Here is a 13,607-nt window from a genome sequence, read left to right as displayed (position 1 = left end):
GTACAGGCCCGGTATTCTCTATTAGAGCACACCTGTTGTGCTCTAGATTGGGTAGCTCAAAAGTTGAGGCGTTATTTCTGTGCCTATACCACTTATCTCATATCAAGAATGGATCCGCTGAAGTATATCTTCCAGAAGCCCATGCCCACCGGCAAGCTAGCCAAGTGGAAAATCCTACTGAGTGAATTCGACATTATCTACGTATCTTAGAAGGCGATCAAAGGACAAGCCTTAGTAGATCATCTTGCTGAAAATCCCGTGGATGGAGAGTACGAGCCTCTAAAGATGTATTTTCCTGGTGAAGAGGTATCTTTCATAGGAGAAGATATTGCATAATCTTACGATGGTTGGAGGATGTTTTTTGACGAAGCGGCAAATTTCAAAGGAGTTGGCATAGGAACGATCCTAGTATCAGAAACCGGCCAGCATTATCCGGTATCTGCCAAACTCAGGTTTCTATGCACCAACAATATGGCCGAATACGAAGCCTGCATCTTAGGGCTCAAGATGGCCATTGACATGAATATTCAGGAATTGCTAGTAATCGGAGATTCAGACTTTCTCATACATCAGGTTTGAGAAGAATGGGAACCAATAACTCTAAGATACTTCTTTATCTGCATCACGTATAGGATTTGAGGAAGAGATTCACAAAGACAGAGTTTCAACATGTCCCCAGAGTGCAGAATGAGTTCGTTGATGCATTGGCTACCCTATCGTCCATGATCCAACATCCAGATAAGAATTTCATTGATCCCATTTAGCTAAAGATTTATGACCAACCGACTTATTATGCTCATGTCGAGGAAGAAGCAGATGGAAATCGTGGTTCTATGACATCAAGGAATATTTAACAGGAGAATACCCAGAACTTGCAAACGCTACTTAGAAGCGCACCCTTCAGAGGTTATCTAACAACTTCTTTCACATCGGAGGAATACTATACAGGAGGACTCCCAATTTGGGATTATTAAGGTGTGTCGAAGCAAATGAAGCATCCATATTATTAGACGAAGTGCATGCAGGGACCTGCGGTCCACATATGAATGGTTTTGTCTTAGCAAAGAAGATACTCCGAGCAGGGTATTTTTGGATGACTATAGAAACGAATTGCATCCAGTATGTCTGAAAATGCCATCGCTGTCAGATACATGCAAACATGATAAAGGTGCCTCCAAACAAGCTTACTGCAACATGCTTGCCATGGCCGTTCGCCACTTGGGGAATGGATGTTATCGGACCTATCAAGCCTGCCGCATCAAACGGGCACAGGTTCATCCTGGTGGCAATTGATTATTTTACTAAATGGGTCGAAGCAGCATCATACAGGGCGGTAACTAAGAAGGTTGTGGCAGACTTTGTTCGCGACCGTATCGTTTGTCGATTCGGCATCCCAAAGTCAATCATTATCGATAATGGTTCAAATTTCAACAGTGACCTGATGAAGGCAATGTGTGAAACATTCAAGATCAAACACAAGAACTCTACAGCCTACAGGCCTCAGATGAATAGAGCTATAGAGGCGACCAACAAGAATATCAAGAAGATAATGAGGAAAATGATAGAAAAACATAAACAGTGGCATAAGAAGCTATCATTTGCTTTATTGGGGTATCGTACAATAGTCCGCAATCAACTGGGGCAACTCCTTATATGCTGGTCTATGGTATAGAGTCAGTCATTCCCGCCGAGGTGGAAATTCCCTCTTTGAGGATCATACAAGAAGTAGAGTTAGATGATGTAGAATGGGTAAAAGGTACCTACGAGCAGTTAGCCCTTATAGATGGAAAAAGAATGAATGCGGTTTGTCATGGTCAATTGTATTAGAATAGAATATCCAGAGCTTTAAACAAAAGAGTCAAGCCAAGGAAGTTTACACCAGGGCAGTTGGTGCTGAAGAAAATATTCCCACATCAAGATGAAGCCAAGGGGAAATTCTCTCTCAATTGGCAATGTCCGTACATCTTTCATCGGGGTCCTAACAGGAGGAGCCCTTATACTGGCAGAAATGGATGGAGAAGTCTGGCCGAAGCCCATAAATTCAGATGCAGTCAAATGATACTATGTGTAACCTTTATGCTTTTACTTTATGATGTAATTTGAACTACGCCTGACCTGATTCCCTTTTAAGAGGGGATACGTAGGCATCCCTATGGTTCGGTCGCAATTCAATAAACTTTTCATTTTCCCCCACTATTGGAAACTGGAGCAGAATATTGAGGAGGACCCTCAAAATTTCGAAGTTGATTTTCAGCCATTCATCGCACGCAGCAATCGGAAGCACCAGCCCAGTAAGCTGGGGCAGAATATTGAGGAGGACCCTCAAAATTCCAGAGCGAGAGAGGTTGCAATGTCTTGAACCGCGTCGCAGTCGTCGGTTCATCTAAAAGAAAACTATTATTTTCGATTATGTATTTACGATTATTTTACTAAGTCATGCATGTCTATTATTAAAATTGTTTTGTTTAACAACGTTACCCCAAGGATACGCACAATATCACCGAAACTGAGACAAGCATGACGAGGAAATTCCACGGGAAACAGACTAACCTTCCCCCTCTACAGAACTCACAATTTTTCATTGGGTGCAAGTACCCGAGTCGCAAATCGATGAATACATTTATACTCTCATGCTTTCAGGAACGCAGCTCTCCGAACCATTTTCTATTTACAATTGCTATCCGTACACGATATCCCTAGCAGCCACAATATCGCAATCAACTATCAGCTAAGAGATTTTACTACCATTTGCCCTTTTTACTTTCCTGCATTGCATAAGGCTACCTTTATGCCTTCCGAGACTAAGCTCTGTCTCCATCTGCATTTCCTGCATTTCATAAGGCTACCTTTCTGCCTTCCGATACTAAGCATTGTCTCTATCCTGCATTTCTCTGCATTACATAAGGCTACCTTTCTGCCTTCCGAGGTAAAGCTCTACCTCCATCTGCATTTCCTTTATTTCATAAGGCTACCTTTCTGCCTTCCGAGACTAAGCATTGTCTCCATCCTTTGTTTCTCTGCATTGCATAAGACTACATTTCTGCCTTCCGAGACTAACCATTGTCTCCATCTGCATTTTCTACATTGCATAAGGCTACCTTTCTGCCTTCCGAGGTTAAGTTCTACCTCCATCTGCATTTCATGCATTTCATAAGGCTACATTTCTGCCTTCCGAGACTAAGCATTGTCTCCATCCTGCATTTCTCTGCATTGCATAAGTCTACCTTTCTGCCTTCTGAGACTAAGCACTGTCTCCATCTGCATTTTGTGCATTGCATGAGGCTACCTTTCTGCCTTCCGAGACTAAGCATTGTCTTCATCCTGCATTTCTCTGCATTGCATAAGACTACCTTTCTGCCTTCCGAGACTAAGCACTGTCTCCATCTGCATTTTCTGCATTGCATAAGGTTACCTTTCTGCCTTCCGAGACTAAGCATTGTCTCCATCCTGCATTTCTCTGCATTGCATAAGGCTACCTTTCTGCCTTCCGAGACTAAGCTCTGTCTCCATCCTGCATGGCTGAAATATCGCCACCTTATTTTTATTGCATGGCTGAAATATCGCCATTTTATTTTGCTTGCATGGCTGAAATACCGCCACCTTTTATTTACGTCTTGCATCGGCTGAAAGATCGCCACCTTCTGCATTTCATGGGTTGAAAGATTGCCAAATTGTCCAAAGGCGTCATTGTTCGGAGGCACCATTTTCATATCCCGAGAACGCCATACCATGGCATGAGGACCCCGTTTTTATCTTTTGCATATCATTATTCAAAGGCATCATTCTCATATCCCGAGAACATCATTTCATAGCCTGCGAATCCTTTATTATATGCTTCATGGACCAGGACGTCATAGTCTGAGGACATCATCCTAACCGTCTAAAGACAACATTCATGGTCCAATGGGAACTTGCATCATGTTTAAATTTATGCACAATATATGTTTGTATTACTCACTTGCAGGTAAACCGGCTAGCAACAACCGTCTCAGCAGGAGCGATCCCGCTCCAGTTCCCGCGGCCTATCAGACTTCAACTGCCTTTCTCAACCTAAACATCGCGTCCATTCTTTTCGAAAATCTCCATCGGCATATTTCGTCTATGGATCCTGAACTACATATGGCCTGATTCCTGTAAAACTAGGGATATGTAGGCAGCTCAGGAGCCAGAGCTCGGTCAAAATTCTTTGCAAATCGTCTCTTTCGGTCAAAATTGGTCATCATATCTTTACCCGACAACTCTTTCATCCTTCTCGCGTAAAGAGGAGCAGCTGTTGATACCCAATTTTTCACTATGTATTTTTATACTCAAAATACTTTCAAATATATATATATATATATATATATATATATATATATATATATATATATATATGTGTGTGTGTGTGTGTGTGTGTGTGTGTGTGTGTGTGTGTGTGTGTTTTAGTATTTTTCCCAATTTTTAAAGATCTTAAAATCAATTTATTGTCTGTTTTAGCAGTACAAAAATCCAATAATTATTCCCGAGATTATCATTTTGGTGAATAACTTATTTTTCTTATATTTATAACAAAATACAATTAAGGTAATTGTGAGCACGTGATAATTGCCCTATATATGAATTATTCCCAAAAAATCAAACAAAATGATTTATTTATTATTTTACAATTTTGTGAATTTTGTTTTATTTTCTGTTAATTGTTTGCATTTTTATTTGTGCATTTTTATTCATATGAAAATACAAAAATACTTGGCACTTATATTTAGGGTTTTAATTCCATATTTTAGGATTAATTAGTGGTTAAGTTGCTTGCAAAACAAAATATAAAGAAAATGATAAAAAATGGTTCTTTGCATTTTTTTTATTTTATTTTTATTTTTAATTTTTTGAATTTGTCTTAAGCTTTAGTTCAAAATTAGAAATTAGTTAATTTTGAAATTAAATAATATAATTTTAGAGTCAATTTTGTCTTTGACTTTTAATTTGTCTTTTTAATAAAAAATAAAAAATATAAATACAAAATAAGAAAAAGATAAAAAAACAAAGTGAAAGAAATAAAAGCAAAACAAATAAAAGAAAGTGGGTCTTAATAAAGAATTCAAATTGGGCTCCCTTTTTAAATCTGCTTCAACCCACAAGACTCACCCCTTTCACAGGCCCAAATGGTCAATCACCCGGTCCGCCCCAGTTATTTGACAAAATGACCCGTCTCATCAAGGGCAAATCTGGACCGTCCATTGATCTCATCCAACGGTCCAGATTAGCCCAAGTGAATTACATAAAAATGTAATAAAGTCTCTACAATCTTTAAAGACAGAATAGTCACCTTCCTCGTACAAACTCACCCCACCGCCTTCCATCGTCCGTCGCCGGCCGAAAATCGCCTCCGCCAGCGGCGATGCTCCAAATTAACCCAAAAATACACCCCAGGTTCTTCTCTTCCTCCTCTTCTCATATCTACCATTAATTTCGCTCAAATCTTAACCAAAACTCTCGAATCTTGGTTTGAAAAATCCGGCCAAAACGCTACTTTGTCCAAAACTCCCCAAATTCGTACCATATACTCCCCGGACCTCCCTCACCCCTAATCCCTAACCAAAACCCCTCAAATCCCAGCAGAACTCGTTGAATTTCAAATCTAGGGTTCATGGGTCGAACCTGTTTTGGGAGGTTTTGAAGTCAACTGATTTTTGGTTAATGTTATATGCCTATTTCTAACGAAATAGACAAATAACATTAACCGGAAATCAATTTCGACGGTTTAATCATACCAAATCTGAAAACAGTGAGTTTCTCTTCTCCTTTTATTTTTGTTTTTTTTCTTTGGTTTTGGTTCTTATTAATTCGATTCGTGTTTTTGAAATGTTGTTTTAAGTATTGCATAGTTTTAATTAATAGCCTAGTTTAATTTCAATCTAATTCTGTCTGTTACTGTTAGCTAAATGTTTAGGTATGATGATTAGGTAGTAAATGTGTAAGTATAATTTCGATGAGTCGGTTTGTTCTCGTAGTGTTTATTGTCTAGGTTGAACCTCATTTTTGTTTGATTTCTGTTCTGATTTGGTGATTTAATTTGTGCTTAATTGTTCAGCCATTTAGATTTTAAGTTCATTTGATTCTTGATTTTAGTCGAGTGATGAGTTGATTGGTATTTGGATATTAGTTTAATCTTGTGTCTCAGTAGTTGTTAATCGACTTTGTTTGGGCCTGATTAGTCTTAATTTGTTTATTGCTGAGTTTAATAGATAATTAGATAGTGGTGAATCAGGATTATATTTTTTCAGTTGAAGTTCAATTCAGAAATCTGGAAGTTGTTTGGTTATAGCTGCGATTTCAGTGTAAGTTCACGGATAGTTTGGGTATTTCGGATTGGGTAGAACATGGTAGATAACACTAGAATGCTCTAGAGTCTTCTAGAATAGGACTTTAGTCACAATTTTAGAAGTTTAAGGGTAGTAACTTGAGACACAAGTCAATAAATAGAGGTTTAAATAGAAATAAAAGCAGGGACTGTTTTGAAAAGTTAAAAATCTGAAACTCCCTCATTTGTGCCTAAAAAAAAAGCATTCCCATGCCTTGTTTCACAAGTTTTTCACCCCAAAAATTCTCCCAAAAACCCTTGGCTGCAGATCTGAATTTCAGATTTGAATTTCCAATTCCAATTAGATCTAGTATCTCAAAAACACAAAAACAATAGAAAAAAACTTCAAAAATCCAAAAAAAAATCACTGTTTCATTGGAAATTGTAGGTTAATTTTGATATTCTAGTTATCAATTCACATCTCCTAGTTCTCTTTTTAGTTGCTGAAATTTCAGAGGTATTCCTAGTTGATTTCAGGCAATTTTTGGGTTTGGTCGAGGCATTTTGGGATCAATTTGGGTGTTGTTTTGCTGTGAGCTGTTGCTGTTTTCATTTTGAAAGTCATTTGTGCTTAGTTGAATTTGATGTGGCTGGATCCGTTAATCCTTTGGTTTTTAAAAGCATTTCTATACTCCTAACTCATTTCTGGGCTGAAGCATTGGTGTAATTGTGGCTGTTTGAGTTCAAATTGCTGCTGTCTGTTCTTACTGCCTCAGCTGACTTCTATTTCCTCTTCATTTTGTGTTCCAATTCCAGGTACACAACTTTGTTTTTGATAATTGTGAGCTGAAATGTGAAGGCAGAATTCAAATGATAATTGAAGCATGAGATTTGAGTTATTTCAATTTCTGAACCATGTATTCAATATTTAGTTTATGGATGTTGTTTAAATTCCTGTTTGTTTTGTATTAAATGGACTGTTGTTATAATTCTAATTCAATGAGTTTTGTTTTTCAAGTATAGTCCTAGTTGTAGTTAGTTCTCTATTAGTTGTAACTAATTTTGTGTTAGGTTAATAAGTGATTCATGTCAGTTATAGTCAGCCTCATGCTGGATGCTTTCGTAAATCTGTTTTAAAATGATGTGTGTTGAACGACTCTGAATTTCAGTAGAATGAAAGCATCATGTTGATCACCTCGTCTGCTAGCTTATTGGTCCAAACTTGTATAAAATTGATTTGCTAGGTTTGTGCTTATTTGTACTATTTTTGGAGATCCATTTGTGGAAAATTAAAATTCCCACTGAACTGGGTATCGAATTGGACGTCCGCCCAGATTTTCGTTGGGCCAATTATAAGCCCAAAGATGAAAGCATTCTCCTACTGGTCCATTCTTCTACTCATGTCGCCAAGGCTGATTCAGCCCCCTTTTTGCATGGGTTGGCCTTGAAGCCCACTCCCTAAGGCAATTCTTGGGCTGTCCCCACTGAGCATCCATTTATCAATGTTAATTAGGACTTTTCCTTTATTATTAAATACAAATAGAAATAGAAAATTATAGTTGCTTTTAGGTTTGCCCTTTAAATAATAAATGAGATGAGTCTTGTCAAATAAAACGCAAATTGCGGGGCCCTCAATAAAATGTTATATTAAATATTTAGAATTTGGGATGGGCCGATTAGCGAATTTCACGGCCTTCCCAAAAGATAATACCGCGTTAGTCACTTTAGGCGCGATTTTAACAAAATTACATTCTTAAACTCGGGTGTGCATTTCATGTGACCCAAATCAAATCTCAAAACGTTGAATATAATGTGTTCAGGATTGCAGGTGCATTTTATGTGGCGCAATCAAAAGACACGTTTTAAATGACGTTCAATTTACTATAAAAATTAAATAAAAAGCGATTAAAAGTAAAATCGGCACATAGGTTCATCATGTAATAAAATCAGATAAATAAGCTAAACACGACAGTTGAGCGATCGTGCAAGAACCACGGAACCCGGGAATGCCTAACACCTTCTCCCGGGTTAACAAAATTCCTTACTCGGATTTCTGGTTCGCGGAGTGTTAACAGAATCATATTTTCTTCGGTTCGGGATTCAACCGGTGACTTGGGACACCATTAATTTCCCAAGTGACGACTCTGAATCTTTATAGTAAATCCCGTTTCGATTGTCACTTAAATTGGAAAAACTCCTTTACGCTCTTGCGGGTGTAGTGAAAAGGAGGTGTAACAGTAATTTTTGTATATTTTTACAAATTTATTTGGTATTTTAAAAACTAAATTGCATATAATATCAATTCTAGCCTATTTTAAAATTAATAGTATTTTATAATTATAAAATTGGTCCTAATATTTTTAAATTAGTATTTATATATTATTAATTATTTCAGTGCTCTTAATTTGTTTTTAAAATAATTTTTTACTATTTTATAAAATAAAAAGGGAAAACTGGCTATTTAATATCTAGCCCCAATTCGTTTCAATTGTAGCCCCATTTGATTTTCAATTTTAGCCTAAAATTGACCCAATTTCAAACTCAAAATCGGACCAGCCCAATCCCATTTAACCCAGCCCCTTAACCCGTTCATCCAACCCACCCGGATTCCTTTTAATCCAGGCCGTTGATCCTTTTGATCAACGGCCACGATTACCCCTTTCCTTTTTAATTCACCTAACCCAACCCTAATTCCCCCATTTCTCTCTTGTAGCCGCCTTTGGATACACTCCCTCTCTCAAACTCTCTCGAAGGTTCCCTGGAACCCTAGCCTCTCTCGTCCTCTCCGACCATAACCTCACCGGAATCCATGGCTTCTCAGGCCAAGGATGGTCTGTACCAACCTCCCTTCACCCTTAAACCTTGGGTGTTCGAAGTTTCAAGGTCTGACCTCAACGATGTCTGTTCATATCTTCTCAGATCCGTGGTTTTGAGGCCTCTCCGGCCTTGCTCCGGCGTATCTGAGCGTTAGGAGCCTATCTCTGACCTTATCTGACTCAGGATCGAACTTTTCCAGGCTTTTCTCATTCTAGGGTTTCTCTGAAATCCTAGTTACTCGAGGTTCTCTCTAATTATTTTTAAGATCTTGTATATGTCTGTTCTCTACCTGAGTTTCTTAAATATTTTCCCCAATTTTCTTTCAAAAATTACTTCTCTTCGACTTTAGGGTTTCTGAAAGGATTTTTGGGAAAAATCTTGCTGGTTCTTCTTCTTCTTTGCTTTATGTGTGTTTGTCCATACCGTGCTCGTGTGATTTCTTTTTATTACGCATGCACTATCTTCTACCTTTTCTTTTCTACTGTGCATGTTACTCCTGTTAATCCTTACATAGTTTCCTTTACTCTTTTACTATGTGTGTTCATCGTTAAGTTAGTTGATTTTGTTTACTGGACTCTGTTCATGTTCTTACATGCTTTGTCTACTTGTGTTCACGTTTGTATTATCCCCTTCTTCTGAACCTGTTTAGGTTCCGAGTTTTCTCAAATATGTTCTTCATGATTTTTCTTCCTTTGTCGTTCAAACATGCTATCAAATTTGTTTTGTTGAGACTCTGAAACAAATGACTTGCTTTCTCACTTCCATGTCCGATTCAATTTTGAAACCCTAGGATTTGGGGGTTTCCTTAGACGATTTTGATTTTTGTGTTCGAGTTAAGGCTCCACTTTGGGATCCTGTACTCTATGACTCACTATGAGTCTGCAAATTGAACATGTATCTCTTTGCTTATGTTTCTGAATTTCTCTTCGATTAAACTCTCTTCTATATAATTTGACAGTCTTTTCTTGATTCACATATTTGTGTGCTTTATATATGAGAACTCTTCTTTCAAAAGGTTTTGCCAATTATTAATTGATTCCGAATTCCTTTAATGGTGTTTACTTGATTGTTACTGATTTTTCCCTAATTGAACCTTTCTTTACCCTTTTCCTGACTTGGTTCATTAGAACAAAGCTTTCAACTTTGATTTTTACTGGATGTTTGATTGATTCCCTTTCCTTATTTTTCACAAACAATGTACCATTGGACTTTTGCCTTAAATAAACCCTATGTATTTACCCTTATTATGTTACTTTGGAAAAGGTTTTAATCAAATTCTTTCCTTAATTGTCTTATACCCGTTCGAAATCAGAATCCCTTAACCAAAGGGAAACTTTATGTGATTGATTGCAAACTATTTCCTTACCTTTTCTTACTTGTTTTCTGCACTATAAAACGGGACTACCATTCTGCACCTGAACACACTTCGAATGGCATACTCTTACACACACACACTCAATTACAATACTCTTTCAATTCTCTACTCTCTTCTGAGATCTTTTGTACTGCTTGCTTGCAATTTGGTTTACAAGATTTCTGCTTTCACTTATTTGTTTCCCTAAAACTAGTATGTCCTAATTTTGATTCCAGCATCATCCCTATGTGTTTACCTTACAGTTGCTACACTCTTGTCTACATTGTTGTTCATATTCTGTATTGAATATGCTACTCTCTCTTTGCATCTGCTATTTTTTGTGAATTCCCCATATCTATGCTCCCTTCTATGTGTTTGAGTTAAGGTTTATGGCCTGGTAGTATCCAAATTGCTGCTCAGGTCTGAACCTGATCCTCAATGGATCCTAACTCCCAAAATGTGGCCTAGTAGACTGGTTGGGGTGTGCCACCATTCCTTATCGTTGGGTATGACAACCAGTTTACCCTAGACTTCCCTTAATTCCCCTCTATTGCACTTGCACTTACTTCTAGCCTCTAAGTTCTGCCCCCCTCCTATGAGCCTTGCCTTGGGACCTTGAGTTCCCTCTAAACATGGACATTTGAGGGATGGCCCTTCCACACTACACTATAATCTGATTCTACAATGATATTTGAGGTGTAAGCGTTTCCTGGAGTTTTTGAAGCTCCTTTGAATTGTGACACATCCCAAATAAGAGAATGGCTTTGGAAATCTAATCTTTGGAAGTTGGTTTATTTCATATTTCAGAACTGGAGTCTAAATTAGGCTCTCCTTGGTTGGAATATTTAATTTATGATGTAATTTTTATCTTTTTTTATCCATTCTGGTCTGTAATAATCTTGTAATAAACTGCTGGGGTGTTAGTGAAAAAGGAAGGGCCAATCATGCATGCCAAGAGGTAGATACCATGTTCACAGGGAATTACTATACTTCTGAAATTCTGCATTTTATATAGATATCATGTTCATACGGAATTACTATACTTCTGAAATTCTGCATTTCATATAGATACCATGTTCATAGGGAATTACTATACTAGTAATTCTGAAATTCTACATTTCATGTAGATACCAAGTTCATAGGGAATTACTATACTTCTGAAATTCTGCATTTCATATAGATACCATGTTTATAGGGAATTACTATACTTATGAAATTCTGCATTTCATATAGATACCATGGCTATAGGTTTTTCTGCATTTCATATAGATACCATGTCTATAAGTTGTTTTCTGAAATCCTGCATATCATATAGATAATATGCCTATAGGACTTCCTGCATTTTGCATATGCATCTGTCACTAGGCAAACCCGTTTATAGGATTTAAATAACTAACTGCATATAGATGACCTGCCTATAGGATTTCTGCATGACAATAACAACGCTTAAAATCAGTAACGCCTAGAAAGCATGCCTATAGGAGCTATCAACCAAACCTGAATCGTCAACTCGCTTATAAGTCTAAAATCAGTAGCAACAATGTTTAACGCCTGTAGATCTTACGTGTAATTGACAATTCTTTTTCTGCAATCAGTTTGCTTCTCTACTTCTGAAACTAATAGATATCATGCCTATCGGTTCCGTCTAACACCTAGGCAAGCTTTAGGGTAAAACTATAACTACATCAGTCTTTGATAATTACAACCAGCATGTAGGCCTAATTCGGACTTCTTATCTGAAAATATGTGACAAACCAGCCTGCCTTAATGTTTAAGTTTAATTCAGACCTAATCAGTACGAGTAAGACATGCTAAACTATATGCTTTTCTTTGATTTAAGGAGGTTTATTTGAGCCATACCTGCTTACTTGCTTTCCCAATACTTGCTGTATATGTTTTGAATGTCGCATTAGAATTTTATCCTTCTAAAACTGCAAAAGCCCCAATTCCCTCCCCTTTAGGATTAATAGTCACATATGCCTCCGGGACTGATAGGATTGGGAATGGTAATAACATGCAATAAGTAATGATACTATTTCGCGCTTTAATACCTTAACGGGGTGGGAAAGGTAGATATAGATATGATGATCGGTGCGCTAATACCTCATGTAGCCCCTCTCTTGAGGAGTGATTACTGGGTATTGCATTGATGTGATCCATATTGTTCATAAACCTAGCACCCCCTTCCCTTTACTGGTTTATGTTTATTTTCAGACTTGTTTAAAATCGTTTTCCTAAAAAATTTCTGCCTTCCTTATTTTTTCAAACTTCCAATTTACTTGCAAAATTATGCGAAAACTCCCTTTATTTGAGCCTTAATTGCTTATTTGTAAAGTCACAATTGTAACATGGTCGGGAACCACACTAGTGGATCTTTAGGGGTGCCTAACACCTTCCCCTCGAGGTAATTTCTAGCCCTTACCCGAACTCTAGTTTCTTCAACTCAAACCCTTCTTAGTGTCCTAATGCACTTTAATCATTAGGTGGCGGCTCTTCAAAATTCCAAAACCCAATTCCCAAAAGGGAACGAGTTGTCCTCCCAAAATGGCACAAGCCCGATTTCGCGAGAAAAAGGGGGCGCGACACAACTCAGCTGAGCACATTAGCTCGATCAATTCTGAAGATATCTCCTTTTATTCAAGCAAATAAGCTTAGAGCCCAATTCCAACATCCAGAATTATCCGGCAGGCCTGCTTCCAATATATGAACACCATATCAATCACTACACGAGGTACCAGAACATGTCTGCATACCTTTGTTGAATTCTCACTATGCACCACATCATTCGCAGGACAATAATAATATTCTCTGATAAAAATAACCAACATTCCCCGAATCTGATGCTTATAATGCACCTCATGATATATATAAGTCTTGTTCCAACTCTCGCAATATCGCCACGACAGAAGAGATGTGTTTAAATTTATAACCAACTGCCAAGTCAACAAATCATTGAGTCTATACTTCTGACAAGAACCATTACCTCATTCTGAACCAAATAATGATCTTTGCTCTTTAATATACTTCATATAATCCGACTGTACCGATTCTAAATCCAATAATCTCGTCTCACCCAGTACGAACTGCTCAGGAAATAAGCCACCCCGGTCATAATCAAAAGTCCCATATGATGCCGTAACGTGCCAATAGGCTGCA

General features: G+C 37.7%; 1 long non-coding RNA gene across 1 annotated transcript; it reads left to right on the top strand.

The window, feature by feature from the left end:
• Window positions 1-5,288: 5,288 nt before the first annotated feature.
• On the top strand, window positions 5,289-7,300 carry LOC104235670 (uncharacterized). Its single transcript, XR_713242.2, has 2 exons — window positions 5,289-5,764; window positions 7,097-7,300. It is a non-coding gene; the product is annotated as an uncharacterized lncRNA (long non-coding RNA).
• Window positions 7,301-13,607: the final 6,307 nt, after the last annotated feature.

Source organism: Nicotiana sylvestris, chromosome 10 (assembly GCF_000393655.2).
Source record: "Nicotiana sylvestris chromosome 10, ASM39365v2, whole genome shotgun sequence".
Lineage (NCBI taxonomy): Eukaryota > Viridiplantae > Streptophyta > Magnoliopsida > Solanales > Solanaceae > Nicotiana > Nicotiana sylvestris.
The sequence above is the reverse complement of the archived record's forward strand: the minus strand, read 5'-3'. Positions and strand labels throughout refer to the sequence as shown.